Source organism: Ailuropoda melanoleuca, chromosome X (assembly GCF_002007445.2).
Source record: "Ailuropoda melanoleuca isolate Jingjing chromosome X, ASM200744v2, whole genome shotgun sequence".
Lineage (NCBI taxonomy): Eukaryota > Metazoa > Chordata > Mammalia > Carnivora > Ursidae > Ailuropoda > Ailuropoda melanoleuca.
The window spans coordinates 54518525-54534784 of NC_048238.1; the positions used below are offsets into that span (position 1 = coordinate 54518525).

General features: G+C 38.7%; 1 long non-coding RNA gene across 9 annotated transcripts in view; it reads right to left on the reverse strand.

Annotated features, from left to right (window-relative positions):
• Positions 1 to 390: 390 nt before the first annotated feature.
• Positions 391 to 16260, reverse strand: part of LOC105242232 — a 60388-nt gene continuing 44518 nt past the window's right edge. For 3 of the 9 annotated variants that reach the window (XR_002144671.2, XR_002144667.2, XR_002144668.2), the window contains 4 exons: positions 11167 to 11296; positions 10601 to 10736; positions 3896 to 9014; positions 391 to 2845 (listed from right to left, as the gene is read on the reverse strand). This is a non-coding gene — a long non-coding RNA (uncharacterized LOC105242232). The remainder of the gene's footprint in view (positions 2846 to 3895; positions 9015 to 10600; positions 10737 to 11166; positions 11297 to 16260) is intronic. The other 6 variants (XR_004622352.1, XR_004622353.1, XR_002144672.2 and 3 more) reach the window with 6 other exon arrangements.

The window sequence follows — 16260 nt, forward strand, 5'->3', positions numbered from 1 at the left end:
TTTAAAAAAAGAAATAATATATAAGGAAATCTAAACACTCAATAGTTAAGGAACAATCCCCAAAAAAGGGGAGGCAAAAGATATGAACAGATACTTCACCAAAGAAGATATTCAGATGGCAAGTAAGCATATGAAATGATGCCGAAACTCATATGCCATTAGGGAATTGCAAATCAAATGTACAGTAAGATTACACTATATACCTAGAATAACTAAACATTTAAAAAATATATAATCCAAATTCTGGGGAAGATGTGGAGCAACTGGAACTCATGTATTTGTGGTGGAAATGCAAAATGAAACAGGAAGTTTGGAAAAGCTTGGTGCTCATTCCCACTCCTAGGCATTTACCCTATAGAAATGAACATTTTTATTCACACAAAACCAATATAACTGAAAGTTTATAGCAACTTTATTCATAATTGCCCAAACTGGAAACATCTCATATGCCCATCAATTAGTGAATGTATAAAATACTGTGGTACATTCATACAATGAAGTACAACAATAAAAAGGGATAAACTAATGATCCTCGTAACATGGATGAATCTTAAATGCATTTCTCTGTGAAAAACCAGACCAAAATATCTACATATTGCACGATTCCAATCATATCACCTCTGGAAAGGGAAAAACCATAGGGATGGAGAACAAATCAGTGGTTTTCAGGGATTGGGAATGGGAAAAGTGGTTTACAACAAAAAGAACAATTGGGAGAAAATATTAGTAATAAAACTGTTTCAAGTGGTACTGAAGTAGTATACATGACTATACTTGTCAAAACCCATAGAACAGGGGCGCCTGGGTGGCTCAGTCAGTTAAGTGTCTTCCTTCGGCTCAGGTCATGACCTTAGGGTCCTGGGATTGAGTCCCATATCGGGCTCCCTGCCCAGCGGGGAGCCTGCTTCTCCCCCTGCCCCTCCCCCCACGTGTGCACACACTCTCTCAAATAAATAAATGAATAAAATATTTTAAAAAACCCATAGAACTATAAATCAGGACTGAATTTTACTATATGTAAATTACAAATACAAATCTCTAATAGAACATTAGTATATTTTTACCTATTAAATGAGCAGGGATTTATAAAAAGAAAGGCCATATTTTGATGAACGTGTGGAGAAATATGCACATTTATACACCACTGACGGGAATGTAATTTTTACAACTATACTGAGGACAATTCAACAGTATCTTTCAGATGCCCTAGTAATGCTCTCATCAAACTCAGTAATTCTAATTCCAGAAATTTACTGCAAAGAAATAATTAGAAATGTACATAATGACTAATGTACAATGATGTTTATTACATTTTATAGGCAAAATTGGTAATATGCAAAGTGTCCAGCAACATACAATCATCTACCTAAATTTTGTTACATCCATATGAAATATTACATAACAATACTGTGTTTTCAAAGAATGCTAATGACATGGAAATATATTATTTTCAAACAAAAGAGATACAGAACATATACAACGTGATGTCAATTTTGTTTTTAAATTGTACACCTGAAATGAATAGAACGCTGTGTGTTTACTAACTGGAATTAAAATAAAAACTTGAAAAAATTGTGTTACAGATATTCTTTTTTAATTAAAAAGGCAAAAGGAAACACACTCGCATGTTGAGCTGTTTTCTGGGTTACAAGATTATAGGTGTTCTTTACTTTTTAATTTATACCTTTGATTTTTCAACAATGATCATCTGTTACTTTTATCATCAAGAAAAAAAGTATTTTTTAAATTCTGAAACAACAAACAAGCCCAGCCCAATCCAGCCAAGTCCATGATCTTTACTGTTGCCATCTTCACTCAGAAGACCACACTGCTGCCCCCGGGATGCCTGCTGTCCTCTTGCTCCTTCAAGCACTGGACTCATACTGTAGATGAACACCTGTCAAAGCAAGAGAGTGGCAGTAGCTCTCCGAGGGCATGAAAGCTCTATGTCAGTACTGGCCTAGGCAGCCACAGGCTGATCCTAACTGGTATCAATCTCCATGACCTATGTAGGCAGCAGATGTCTTTAAAAGCCGTAATGCCCATATTACATAATCAGAAGTTCCCCTCTTCTAAATCTCTTCTATGAAAGAATCTTTTATAACTCTTAGATATTTTATCATGCTCTGGGGATTGACAAAGAATAGGTCCAAGGGCTGACCTTTCAGTGTACTCTTTCCTCATGCCTTACCAGGTGTTTGGAGTTGCCTAGAACCACTGTGTTCCTCGCCTCTACCCCATCCATCCTATATAAAAAAACCCAAGCGATTTGGTACTACCTGGGCTACCTCCTCTGTCCTTGATCCCCCTCTGTCACTGATCCAGAGAGTTCTGAGTTGCAAACCTTGTTCTGGGTTGTTGCTCAACAGGGCTCAAGAGAAATCGCCACAAAGCAGCTGTACCTGAGAAGAGTGCTTGGAACGACTCTCACACAGATGGCAACCGAAGTAGTGCAGAGCAACGACTCATCTTCAATCCACCTTAAAAAGTCCCTGGTTTATGAAGCAAGTCTCAGGGCCTCCTCTGGGGACATAAAGGATTTTATGACCTCCTTCACTTTTCTCCTCTCTCTTCCTCCATTACTAAGGGCAATAAGGCGTTCACTCCTATCTTCATTCATACACACCCGAGGTCTCTCACATTTGTTTCCTGCATTCATGTAGGCTTCTAGGTCCAGTATCTACTAAAATGTCATATTTTTGTTACTCTATTATGGCATTTCATGGCCTCCTTCCCTCTCCTTATATTCAGAGAAAAAACATGGGTGTCACTCCAAACACTCACTGAGGCTTCATTCACTCATTCACAATAAGGCTCCTCCCAGATGACGACTGTTACAGATGGCCTGAGGAAGGGAAAAGAAAAAACAAAACAAAAACATCCGATGAAACCCATCATGGTTGGGCAGGGAATAAAAGGCAGTTAGTGAGAGCAAGAAGTGCACTAGAAAAACTCTGAAGAAGAGGCAAGACCCGCGATAAGGTACCAAATGGTATGACCAACGGTGTCCTGGGGAATCCCTGGGATTATATCTGAAAGGCACAAGACTTTCCACTTACCCAAATCTGCCCATTCCCAAGAGAGAGAAAAGGTAATAACCTGGACTCCTGATATTGTTTACTATTAACCCCTGGGTTATCTGTCCTTACGTCACATATGCCCTAAGACAAGTCCTGATCTCTAATGACTAACTCAGAAGAGGGACTGGGTTGGGGCAAGCCCTCCTACTAGTATTTTGTCATCAGCTGAGACATCAGGAGTAAGTCCCGCGGCTGGGGGTCAAAGGGCTGCTGGCCCTGGCTACAGCTTCTCCGGGAGCTGTCATGGTATCAGGTGGAAGTCGGTATCGGGCTGATTATCATTAGTATTCCCCAAGCACTGAGACAAGTAGGACAAGTTTGACCCCAACTCCAGCATTCATGACTCTGTGGGTCTTAAGAAGGAGGTGCTCATGAAAGAGAGGGACTCCTAACAGCATCTGCACAGGCCAGAAAAGTGCCAGTGGAAGGAGAAAGTACGGCTTTGGTTTGCTCTCATTAGTGGTATCTTAGTCAAGGAGCTGAAGGAAAAAAAAATATGTGAGTGCAGGGATAGGGGTTAGTTTGAAGTCAGCTGACTGCCTTCGCTTCCATGATGCTGGGGTCCTTTGTTGCTGAAACTCAAACTCCTCTCTGGTGGCCTATATTCCAGCTTTGGGGATCCAGCAATTTTTGCCCACTGGAGGCCTAACAGAGAGCGAGCCTTATGCCTTACTGTAGGGATTTTTTTTTTTTTTTTTTGCTGTGAACATGGAGTACTCTTTATGGGAAGTAATAGTTCATATACGCACATACAGTACAATTTCTGAACAGAGAAAGTAGCTGAGAGGGCTAAGCATGCAACTGAAAGGAGCAACCTGTGGTCTGGAGAGTCTCAAGAGGACGATCCCTCTGCTGGGTCACAGAGACGAGGACGGGCTGTAGTCATTCTCCGCTTCTTGCCTTTTCTTCTCCCTCACACGAAGTCTTCTACCAGATCCTCCTGAGGAATAAATATAAAGCAGCCTCCACAGGAGGGGATAGGCTGTCTGAGGGCCTGGTCACTCTATCACAGTGGCTCTAAACCTTCATTGAAATACTGACTCATGTGAAGACTATAACTGCAGAAAAATGAGACTACGTGCAATGCCACAGGGTTCACAGAGACTCTCTTCTCCTAAACTTGACCCTTCCGGGTCCTAAAGGCCATCTTTCTGGGTCAGTTTCCAGCCCTCCTTCCCAACAGCACAGCGGATTATCTACAACACGTCCACCAAACTGGAGGCACCCTGACCTCAGAGTGGCTTTCACGAAGTGGTTTCGTTATTCACCCATCGATGTGAGCTCTCTTTCATCTATCCTTCATCTTAAAAGCTCAATTAGATAACCGACTGTCTTGTTCCAGTTAATGAATATGTGTGTTTTTAAAGTGCTGTGCCTGTTTTTATGTTTGGCTTTTTTACCAGCATACCTCTCAACTCAGAGGCTCAGAAGCCGGAATACATTATGGACCAGCCAACACAAGCTTCTACCACATAATAAAGTTAGCTCAACGTCAAGGGAACTTCTGATCCTAAGGAAATCTTTTTATGCCACTTCAAGCTGCCCAATCTGCTGGGATGGCCACAGCATTCCATCAGTTCTGAGGGCGAGCAGCTCCCCTTGCTGTCCTTGCTTGGGACTGCTGCTCACTCTCTCACACCTGGTATGTGACACCCAAATGGGGTAAATGGGTAGCACAGAGTAAGGTGCCGGGGACAGAGCAGGCACTTAGTAAATGAGGGGATCGTTTTAGCTGGGCATTCCGCAAGCCAGCACCACAGTGCAATGTGCGAATCATAGTTCTTGTAACTTCTAATGATACCTGCCACTCTTCTGCAGCTCCTTCTACCACTATCCCATTACATCCTTTCCTCTTTCGCATCTGCACAGCTGCCATGAGCCAACCTCTGACCATTCCTCAGTCACCGAAGCCTATTCTATCAGCCCACAGTGTTCGCTCCCAGCCTAGCTTTCGCTATAATCCTGGGTCGCTTCAGTATTTATGTAACTGGCCATCTTGACATCCCAGCTTCACAAGTATCTTGACCACTCCAGTTTTGAAATCTCAAGGTTTCAAAATCCACCCTCCGATTACAGGCCCAATTATTCTAAGTTTCCAACTACTCAACACGCATCTTGATCACACTAAGTCCTCTTTTTATTCACAGACTTTGAGCTCACTTCTGACCTAACTGCCTTCCCCATATAGTTTGCATTTTCAAATTCATTTCTGTGTAACCCCCTCTTGCTAGCTGTCCACTCTTCAATCAATAAAGGCCAGTCCCAGGCAATCAAATTTACTTGTGACAGTGGCCCAAGACCACGTTATAATTTCCTGAGTTTCTAATTGAGTTTCAAACTAGTTTCTCACTTTAACCGAATATATCATGTATCATTTAATACAATAGTTTCTCACTTTAACATACCAAAAGGCCCCACTCCAGCCTTTTGGCCCGAATATTCCTTAGATCGTGTCCCTGGTCAGCTTCCTCTCCATCATTCACCTCAACAGTTACGAATTTGCAATACCCTTTCTCAGCTACTCTTCCTTACTCCTATCCCTATACTCCAGTGAGGAGGTAACTCCTTTCAACCAAGGCTATCCCTCTGCCCCAATTTTAGAGCCATAGGTTTTACCCTCCCAACCTACACCGTTTCCCAGGATCTTACTCCATCTGCTATGGTCTTTCTCTCCCCTGTCTACAGCACCTCCCTTCTCAGTTCTTCCTGCCCCAAAGTCTGCAATTTTCTCCCACAGCAAAGGGGAGCTTATATGACTCACTGTAGCGCCCTGATGGAATCGTTTAACTTGTATTCTAGTTGTCACATCTTCTAACAGAAAGAAGGCTTCATGGAACAAGAGCAATTAATCATACCAAATAAGAAAAGAAACATGAGCCTGTTGGGTGGCAAACGGAAAGGGGAGGCCTACCTGTCAGTGTAGGTAAGGGGATAGCTGAGGTAAAGTTGAAAGGGGAAACTGGGAATATCAGCCACAGGAACAAACCCCAGACTGTGAGGATGAAGGTTCTGAGCAATGATCACTTTGGTCCTACCCAAGGAGCAACCAGCAGCAACTGGAGCAGCGGCGGCGGCAGCAGCCATGCAACATCTGCAAGTAGCCAAGACTAAAATGCAGGCATAGAAACAGACTATTTCACGGAAAACATAATATCAAACATGACACATACGTGGCCCTTGTGCCGTTACGTCCCCTTCTCCCCCCCTCGGCAAACATCAGTGATTAGTCATTAACGCTCTTTCACACTGAAATGAGACCTGGCTTCAGAATCCTTTTGATCAAACATAATCAAGGCAGGTACTCTCAATCGGCTGGAGATGGTACTTGAGATGAAGTAAATGTATCTGCTATCCTTGCACTATACAGAGAAGTCCTCAGCAAAAGGATTAGAAGATAGGAGGAAGCTTCAGGAGAAAGCATACTGAAGACAGCTTGGACGTTGTAGGCAACTGGCGGGGAAAAGCTGAGCCCATGGAGATCACAGAGCAGGCGCCCAATTAATGTCTGTTGATGATTCAGTTTTTCATTCAACAAACATTTAATGAGGCCTACAATGTGCACGGGATTAGGCACCGAATACAAAGATGAATAAGGCACTGTCCTTGCCTGTAAGGAATTTAGAGTCTGGTAGACGAGAGCCATAGACACGGACAATGATAATACAACCTGATAAGTGCTAGGACACTTAGCAGGTTGTATTATATCCATCCGAGTAGGATTTCTTCAGAAGAGCACAACTCCAGGTTGAGGTTGGATCCATGCAGTCCTCCCAGCCACCAGGGCCTGCTGGTGTTTCTGCCACGTGGTGAGTATCCCAAGCACTAACAATGATAGCTATGATTTATAGAGTGCTTATGACATACACTTGACAAATACCCTCACCGAAACCCTGCAAATGAATTACTGTATTAGATGAAGAAACTGTGGTTCAATGAAGTAAAGTAACATGCCTTAGATCACACAAATAGTAAGCAGTTGAGTCAGGTTTTAAGTTCAGTTTTGACCAACTCCAAAGCATTTTTCTACATTTTTAGGATAACCTTTATTCAGGTATAACACAACTTTTCAACAGGTTTCTATTTGGAAATAAGAGCAAAGGCAATAGATTAGTGATCAGGGCATGGACAAAATTCATCTGGTTTCCCAAACCTATTTGGCGGACAAGAAAAAGTAGGCAGAAAATTGACTTCGTACTAGTATACCATTGAAAACCTTCAAGTCAGTTCATTTTCCTTTCTTTCTTGAACCCCAAGAGTCTCATTGACAATGTAAAATATAAGCACTTCTAGTTAACTATCTTCTTTCAATCCTTGTCGCGGTCAACATCATTATCAGCAGCAACCATAGTTGATACAGCATTTAGCACACTTCAGACTTGTTCTAAGCAATTTACACGAACAATACCATGAAATCCTTACAAATCATTGTGATCATCCATCCCCCCACAGATCATTGCAAAAAAGATTATTACGCGGATTTTACATAAGAGAAAGGAAAGTCCCAGAGAGGTGAAAAACCATGCTTGACACCACACTAATGAATGTAAGAGCAGGTCTGTGCCTAGGCTATTTCGCTCCGAGGCCCAAACTCTTACTGTACTGCTTTGCTGTCCTACTCGGAGCTTCCTCTCCCACCCCTTCTTCCCCTTACCGCCCTCTAGGATGGCTACTTACACAGGGTCCACTGAAAATACATAAGGTCTACTTAAATATAATCTCCTATTAATCGTTCTAGTCACAGAAATCCATTCTCTGAACCCGCAAGGTCACTACTCTGAGCACTAGGTGAATTTTCCAAAGGACATGTTCCTATTGCTTTGAGAAAAGAGGAAATGAATACTGCATGTATAGATTTTTGATTACTGAATACATTTTACTGGGAGGTATAACCATAAACACTGTAAAATCCCTAAGCAAAAGAGAACAGCTGAGACAGTAACAACGAGGGCCGTCTCTTCCCTGAGTGGGTTTTAGAGATGATAGCCTCCACTCTGACTTTGGGCGACATGTTGTAGGGAGCGAGGGCTGCTACTGCTGAGAAGGACCAGGAACTAAGTAATCCTAGGAGAGGTCTGCAGCTGTTCAGATGTCTTTCTGAGAATCAACATTTCATATAGAGCTACCATCTCAAAACGCAACTTGCAAAAAATGGTACAGTCAAGCCCTGGTCCAGAAGAAAGCGGCAGCAACGCCCATCTAAAAAACATGAGACCATTTCTCATCAAGGCCAGCGATGGAGGTAGGTGAATGGACATTTGCCAAAGTCTGAGAGCCTTAATTGTCCCCTCTATTACTCTTCCCAGGTTCTATTATGTCTGTGTTTGTATAGCCTTTTGTTAAGAGGTTAGCTCCTCTTCTCCACTCCCACTCCTTCTGGCCTTAGATCATTTACCATCTTACCTACTTCAGTATCCTTCTAGCTAATCTCCCTGCCCGGATTTGAAAATCTTCCAAAACATACTCTATAGTACTGCCAGAGTGACCATCAAAAACACTCAAAATGGAATCTGCATTTCAAGGAACACTATATAAGGATCTATTGTCAGCCTACATTTCTAACCTAATTTCAGGAACTACTTGTAGTTCCCCCGTTTCATCATTCTATCTCTAATGTCCATGCCTTTGCTTGAACGGTCCTTCCCTGTTTTCTTCCTGGTCAAGCTTCATTTCTTTTAAGAATCCACTTAAGCATCAGTTCCTCCAACCTCTGGCATCTCCATACTCAATCAAATGATTTCTCTTCTGAACCCCATAGTTATCTTGTACATACCTCCATTGTAGAGCATACCATACTGTTGTAATTATCTGTGTACATGTCGAACTCTCTCTCTAGACTGAGAACTCCTGACGACAGGGACTGTGTCTAAATTCGTCTCCATATCCCCATCTCCCAGCACAGTGCCTGGCAGCTCAAAAGGCAGCAGAGAGAAGAAACTGAAGATGCAGGAGAGAGAACAATAAAGCAATATTTTTGAGTTGGGGTACAATACAAAGATGGCGATTAAGCTGAAGCTGTAGAAAAATATATTTCAGCTCAAAACTGCACGGAAGTCTTCGAAGCAGGGCCAAGCTGACTTAGGAAGGACTTCCCCACTGCTAATTGTACTGGCCCACTGGCTAAATTTAAGGCCATTTATTGGGTATATTTTAAAAGAACTGGAATTAGGATCAAACTGAAATAAGCTGGTTTAGACAGGAAGTTTTTAAGGTCCTTCCATCCCTGAGGTTCTAAATCTGCAACCCATGCTATAGTCAAGGGAGCCAACATGCTGAGCCTATGTCACAGACCCACGAGTCACTTGGTTCCTAGAATTGTGGCAGGGGCTGAGCCTTCATTCCCATCCGTACCAGACTGATCGCAAACTAACAACGTAACCCATTCTCTCCTGCCCTGCTTCCCGTGTGTCCCTTGAACCTGGAGCAGGAAATACTTTAAATGTTTTCAGAGCTACCAAGAAGGATCTCATGACCCAAAGTATCTTCCATGACCTGTTCCCTAAAGCCTTAAGTTTTCTCCTTAAACCCTTAGTGCCTTTGATCAATGTCTGTTAAAATGCCATTTACTCTAATGTGGTGAGCTGGCCTTAATCAAGTGTATACTAAAGGATGGATAAAAGCAACACAACCCTTCTGTCCCCCCAGGATATCATGTAGCCTGATCTTCCCCTCCCTCCAACACAAATCAAAGAATACCTACGAAATACACTGATTTTTAATTCTGGTACTCAGTTTCCTCAACTGCAAAACATGGAGATTGTATTGCATGGGCTCCCAGATCCCTCTTACCCCCGAGAAACTCGAAGAGTTTCTAAACCCATGTTTTTCCACTTATAAAATAAACACGTGAAATCTGTTCTTCCAAATGCACTGAATTTTTATAAGGATCAAATAAAACCATGTTTGTGAAAAGTTTCTAAATGATAAAGTGCTATACAAATCTAAGAAATTACTCTTGTAAATTAAGATATACTGGAGAGGTATGTTCTGCCATTAATTAGATGAGTTACCTCAACAAATTTATTCTACCTCTCTGGGATGCCTCAGAAAGTTGTAATGATGATTAAATGGGAACACATGAAGTAGGCACACAATAATACTCGTTTCACTTGTCCTTATTGAGATCGTCAGAATCTCAGAAATTAATGTGACCTCTGAGTGCATGTAATCCAACCTCTCAATACAATGCAGGGAGATTCTCAAATTCCATTCCAAGTGGTCATAGAAACCACGAGGTATCACTTCCAAGAATATTTTCATCTTTGGACAGTTCTTAAATCTGTTTATCCATTAACTAGAACTGCCTTCAAAAGCATCAAAGAGCAACTATTCCTGACTCTCTAAAAGATCAGAAAACAGATTACCAAACTCTTTATTTTGGAAGTGTTGTCTCCCACAACCTAAACGGCCCTAATTCCTGTGATGCTTCTCATAGGATCCAAGTTCAAATCCCTCTCAGAATCCCTCTTGGAAAGCTGCTCTTAAGATTGAAACAGGACCATCAAGTGGAACAAGACTCTTACCTCTCTGTTTCTAAACTTCTGTAGTGAGAACACAAGTTAGCCTTATACTGGAGGGCATGAAGGTCTTCAATGGGTACACATCCTATATTCAGTGGGCACTGAGTTCCCAGAAGCTTGCAGGATGGAGGAAGCACTTCTAAATGGGAACGAAGAGGGTCAAGGGATGCTGAGAGCACTAAAAACAAATGGCCTACTTCATAATTTCCCTATTATCAGAAATCATCTCTGTAATTAATACAAAACAAGGATATGGAACATTATAAACAAGGCAGACCCCTAGGGCCGCGTGGAAGAAATGTCACCATTCTATCCAAAAAAATACATTTTAAAGCAGGCGTTGGTGGTATAGTGGTGAGCATAGCTGCCTTTCAAAAAAATACATTTTGTATGACCTTTTATACTGAAGAATCTAGTCTATGCAGATGATATCTTCTGTACTTTTCGAACAGAATCTCATTTTCTAGGATGTCTGCCTATTTCTTTCAGAAAGTAGGAAAAAATATTGAAGATAACAAGTGGAATAGATACACACAATACTTCAGACCTGAACAAAAGCAGAAACATACCACATTCATGTATGAGAAGATGAGAAAGACGACAGCTCTCCAAAAATTAATCTACACATTCAGTGCCACTCCAACTGCGATTCCAATGGTATTCATGGTGAGGACTTGACAAATTGTTTCTACAGGTCTCCTGGAAAAGTAAGTACATGAAAATAAAGACAATTATTTTTTTAAAGTAAGAATGAGGGACTTGGTGTACTAAAGTTATTAAGAACTAGGCATGTACAAAAGGACAGCAACCACACTAATCAAAATGCGATACAATATATTTTATATATAATTTTATATGTAACTTAAAAATATACAAGCTTCTATATTATATGCTTACATATAATATAATACATACTTATATAACACATATATCATGTATATATGAGGTAGTTCAAACCAGAAATTCTCAATATGAAGCTTCACAGTAAATAACTATTGGGTCAAAAAACAAATGTAAATTATGATCAAACACACTTAACAAACAACAAAACAAGAACACCGTTTATGAACTTCAGCCAGTACTACAGAGAGCCTTACGTTCTCTTATTTATTATAAAATAATGAAAAAGAAGTACTCAGTAAAGATGACAAACATAATGGGAGTCAAACAAAGGTGAAAAGAGGACAGAAAGAATAAGTGAATAAATAATGGCCAAAATTTGCCAAATCTGATGAAAAGTACTAATCTATACATCCTGCAAGAAGATCAATGCATGCCAAGAAGGATACCCTCAAAGACATTCAAATCAAATTTAGACTCATAATAATCAAATTGTCAAAGTGACTTCAGAATCTCGGATACAGCAAGAGAAAAACAACTCATCATATGTAATGGACCCTAAGTAAGTTTTCATAAACCATAGAGACCAGAAAATAGTGGGATGATTATATTCAAACTACTGAAGGAAAAAGAATGTTGACCAAGAAGTCTGTATCCAGCAAAACTATCCTTGAGAAATGAAGGAGAAATTGACATTCCCAGATAACCAAAAATTAGAAGAATTCAGTGCTAACAGACATGCCCTACAAGAGATACAAAAGAGTCCTACAGGCAGAAATGAAAGGACACTAGACAGTAACTCATATATACATGAAAAATAAAGAGCATGAGTAAAAGTAACTGCATAAATAAATTTAAAAGACAAAAAAATTCTATTTTTATTTGTAACATTTTTTGCTCATTTCTGACTTAAAGACAATAGCATAAAGGAGTAACTAGAAGATTCTGTTGGTGTTTACATTGTATACAGATGTAATTTGTATAATAGTAACAGCACAAAGAAGAGGGAAGAGAACAAGGATAGAGTGGAGCACATTTTGTATACAACTGAAATTAAGTTGGTATTAATCTGAAAACAACTATTTTAACGTAGGATGTTAATAATTGAAATACCAGAGCAAGCATGAAAAGAATGTTAGAAAATACAGTAAAAGAAACAAAGGAATTAAAATGGTACATAAAAGAAGGCAGTAAGAGATGAACAGAGAAACAAAAAGACATAAGACACATGGAAAACAAATAGGAAAACAACAGACATCAGTCCTACCTTATCAGTATGTTTAATTACATTAAACATAAATTTTAAAAATCTAATAAAACATCAGAGTTTGGCAAAAATAGATTGAAAACTACAATTCACCTACATGCTGTCTATAAGACACATATTTTAGATGCAAAAACACAAAATGTTTGCAAGTAAGAGGATATAAAAAGACATACTGGGCAAACAGTAACCAAAAGCGAGCTGGATAACTATATTAGTAAAAACTGTAATTTAAGAAGATTTGTTATTAAAAAATGAATAAGGATATTTCATTATAGTGGAAAGATCAATTCCGCAAAAAATACAAACATCATAAGCATATATGTACCTAACAAAAGAGCAACAAAAATAAGGGAAAAAATGATGGAAACAAAAAAATAGGTAATTCAGCACTAAACAGCTGGAGACATCAGTACCACACTTTCAACAACAGAACTAGGCAAAGGTCAACAAGGAGACAGAAGACTTGGCTATTCTATAAGAGCACTGGACTTACTAAACATCTGTAGAGGTGCATCTACCTAACAACTGCAGAATAAACATTATTCTCAAGTGCACATGGAATATTCTCCAGGACAAGTGTATGCTAAGACACAAAAGAAGTCTCAATAAACTTAAAAGAACTGAAATCATACAAACTAGGTTCTCCCACAATGAAATGAAATTTAAAAAAAATCAATGACAGAATAAAATTAGGGAAATTCTCAAATTTGGGAAAATTAAACAACAAACTCTTAAATAACCAATGGGTCAAAGAAGAAATCATAAAGAAAATTAGAAAATACTTCCCAAATGTAAACAAAACGTATAAAATTTAGGAGATACAACAAAAACAGTGCTGAGAGGGAGAACTATAGCTGTAATTATGAGGATCTCAAATCAATAAGCAAACTACCTTAAGAAGTTAAAAAAAAAGAAACTAAACCAAATGAATCAGGAAGAAGGAAGTAATACAGCTGGAATAGGAGTAAATGAAAGAAAGACTAAGGAAAAAAAACAAAATCAAGGGAACTAAATATGGTTTTTTGAAACAATAAAAGACAAACCTGTAGCTAGACTGGCCATGAAAAAGAGAAAACTCAAATAAATATGATCAGGAATAAGAGAGGAGACATTACCAACCCTACAGGAATAAAAAGAATCACAAGGAAATACTATTAAAAAGTGTGTGCCAATTAGATATCTTAGATGAAATGGACACATTCCTTGAAAGACACAACCAAATCTGACTCAAGAAAAATCTGAACAGACCTATAAAAATAAATACGATAATTAATCTATAAAAGTCACAAAAAGAATCCTTGAACAGATGACTTTAACAGTAATCAGTGAAACGTTTAAAGAATTAATGCCAATCCCTTGCTTAATGTTCCAAAAAAATATTAGAGAAGGAAACACTTTCCAACTCATTCTATGAAGTCCATATTAGCCTGATACCAAAGCCAGACAAAGACAAAATGAGGAAATCACAGAGCAAGCCACCTTTTGAATACAGATTTCCAAAAACATCCAATGTAACACTAGCAAACCAAATCTAGACATGAACATGATTATATACCATGACCAAGTCAGATTTACCTCAGTAAGGCAAAGTTGGTTTAACATCTGAAAATCAATGAATCTAATACACTATATTTACAGAATAAATACCAACAAATGTAGAAAAAACATTTGACAAATTTCATGACAACCACTCATGATTTAAAAAAAGGAAAACCCCAACTAGGAACAGAAGGGAATCTTCTATACTTGAGAAAGGGCATCTACAAAAACTGTACAGCTATAATCGTAATTAATGGAAAAAAAGTAAGTGTAGTTCCACTAAGGCCAGGAAGCCTGCTCTTGCCAATACTGTACAGGAGATTTTAGCCAGAGTAATTAGGCAGAAAAAAGAAATAAAAATTGATGAGATTAGAAAGAAGTGCAATGATCGGTATTTGTAGGGGATATAATCTTACACATAAAAAACCTAAGGAATCTACCAAAAAAAAACCCATACCCCACCTAATATTAAAACTATTAGAATAAAAAAAGCAACTCTAATGAGTTCAGAAAGCTTAGAACATACACTATCAATTAAAAATATTTACTTCTATATACTGGCAATGAACAATCAAAATGAAATAAGAGAACAATTCTATTTTCGATATCACGAGAAAAAGCAGAACACTTAGAATAATTTTTTACACAGAAATACAAGACTTTTTATCCTGAAAATTACAATGTTGAAGGAGATTAAAGACTAAATGAACGGAAAGACATCCCATGTTAATGGACTAACAGAACTAAGAGAACTAATAGTTAACATGGCAATACTCCCCGAAGTGATCTACAGGTTAAATGTGATGTTCATCAAAATTCCAGATCTTATTTTATAGCAATTGACAAAATGATCCTAAAATTCAAATGGAAACTCAGGGTCCAACAATCATGAACCAGGTTGGGAGGATTCATACTTCCAGATTTCAAAATTTATTACAAAACTAAAATAATAAAGACTGTATGATCTGGATATAAGGATATAGAGATAAATGAAAAAGAACTTACAGGCCCAAAATAAACCCTTAAATTTAGAATCAATGGATTTTCAATACAGGTGTCAAGATAATTCAATAGGATAGTCTTTTCAATAAACGGGGGTAAGACAATTCTATATCTACATGCAAAAGGATAGAGTTGAACTTACACCTCACACCATATATAAAAATAAATGCCAAATGGATCAGACATCAATGTAAGATAATGGTTTCTTTGTTATGACACCAAAATCAAAAGTGACCAAAAAACGGATAAAATGGATTTCATCAATATTAAAAATTTATATACCTCAAACAGGAAAGTTAAAAGACAACACAGAGAATGGGAAAAATTATTTGCAAATCACATACCCAAAAGGGGTCTATTATCTAGTTATATAAAGATTTTTCACAACAAAACCAAAGACATGTAACCCAATGCTAACGAACAAAGGATTTGAATAAACACTTCTGCAAAGAAATACAAATGGCCGATAAGCACATAAAAAGTTGCTCAACACAGAAATACTAGTTAAAACCACAGTGAGATATTTCACGTTCACTAGGATGGTTATTATAGAAGACCAAAAGTAACAAGTGAGAACAGGGATCAGCTGAAATCCTCATACATTGCCGGTGATACAGTAGGATGGTGCAAACACTTTAAGTCTTTCAAAATTACAACGTTAAAATAGAGTTGCCATACTACAAAGCAATTCTACTAACTGTATGTATAGCAAAGGAAATGAAAATATGTCCACGTGGAAACTTATACACAGCACCATTATTCAGAACAGACAAAAGGTGGAAACCCAAATGTCCTTCAACAGATAAACAGACGAAATGAAGTTCATCCATAAAGTGGAATGTCATTCAGACATAAAAACGAAGTACTAATATACACTATAATATGAGTAAACCACCAAAACATGCTAAGTGACAGAAGCCAGACATAAAGGCCACATATTGTATGATTCCATTCATATAAATGTCTAGAATAGACCAACCCACAGGGACAAAAGTTAGATTAGTGGTTGCAGGGA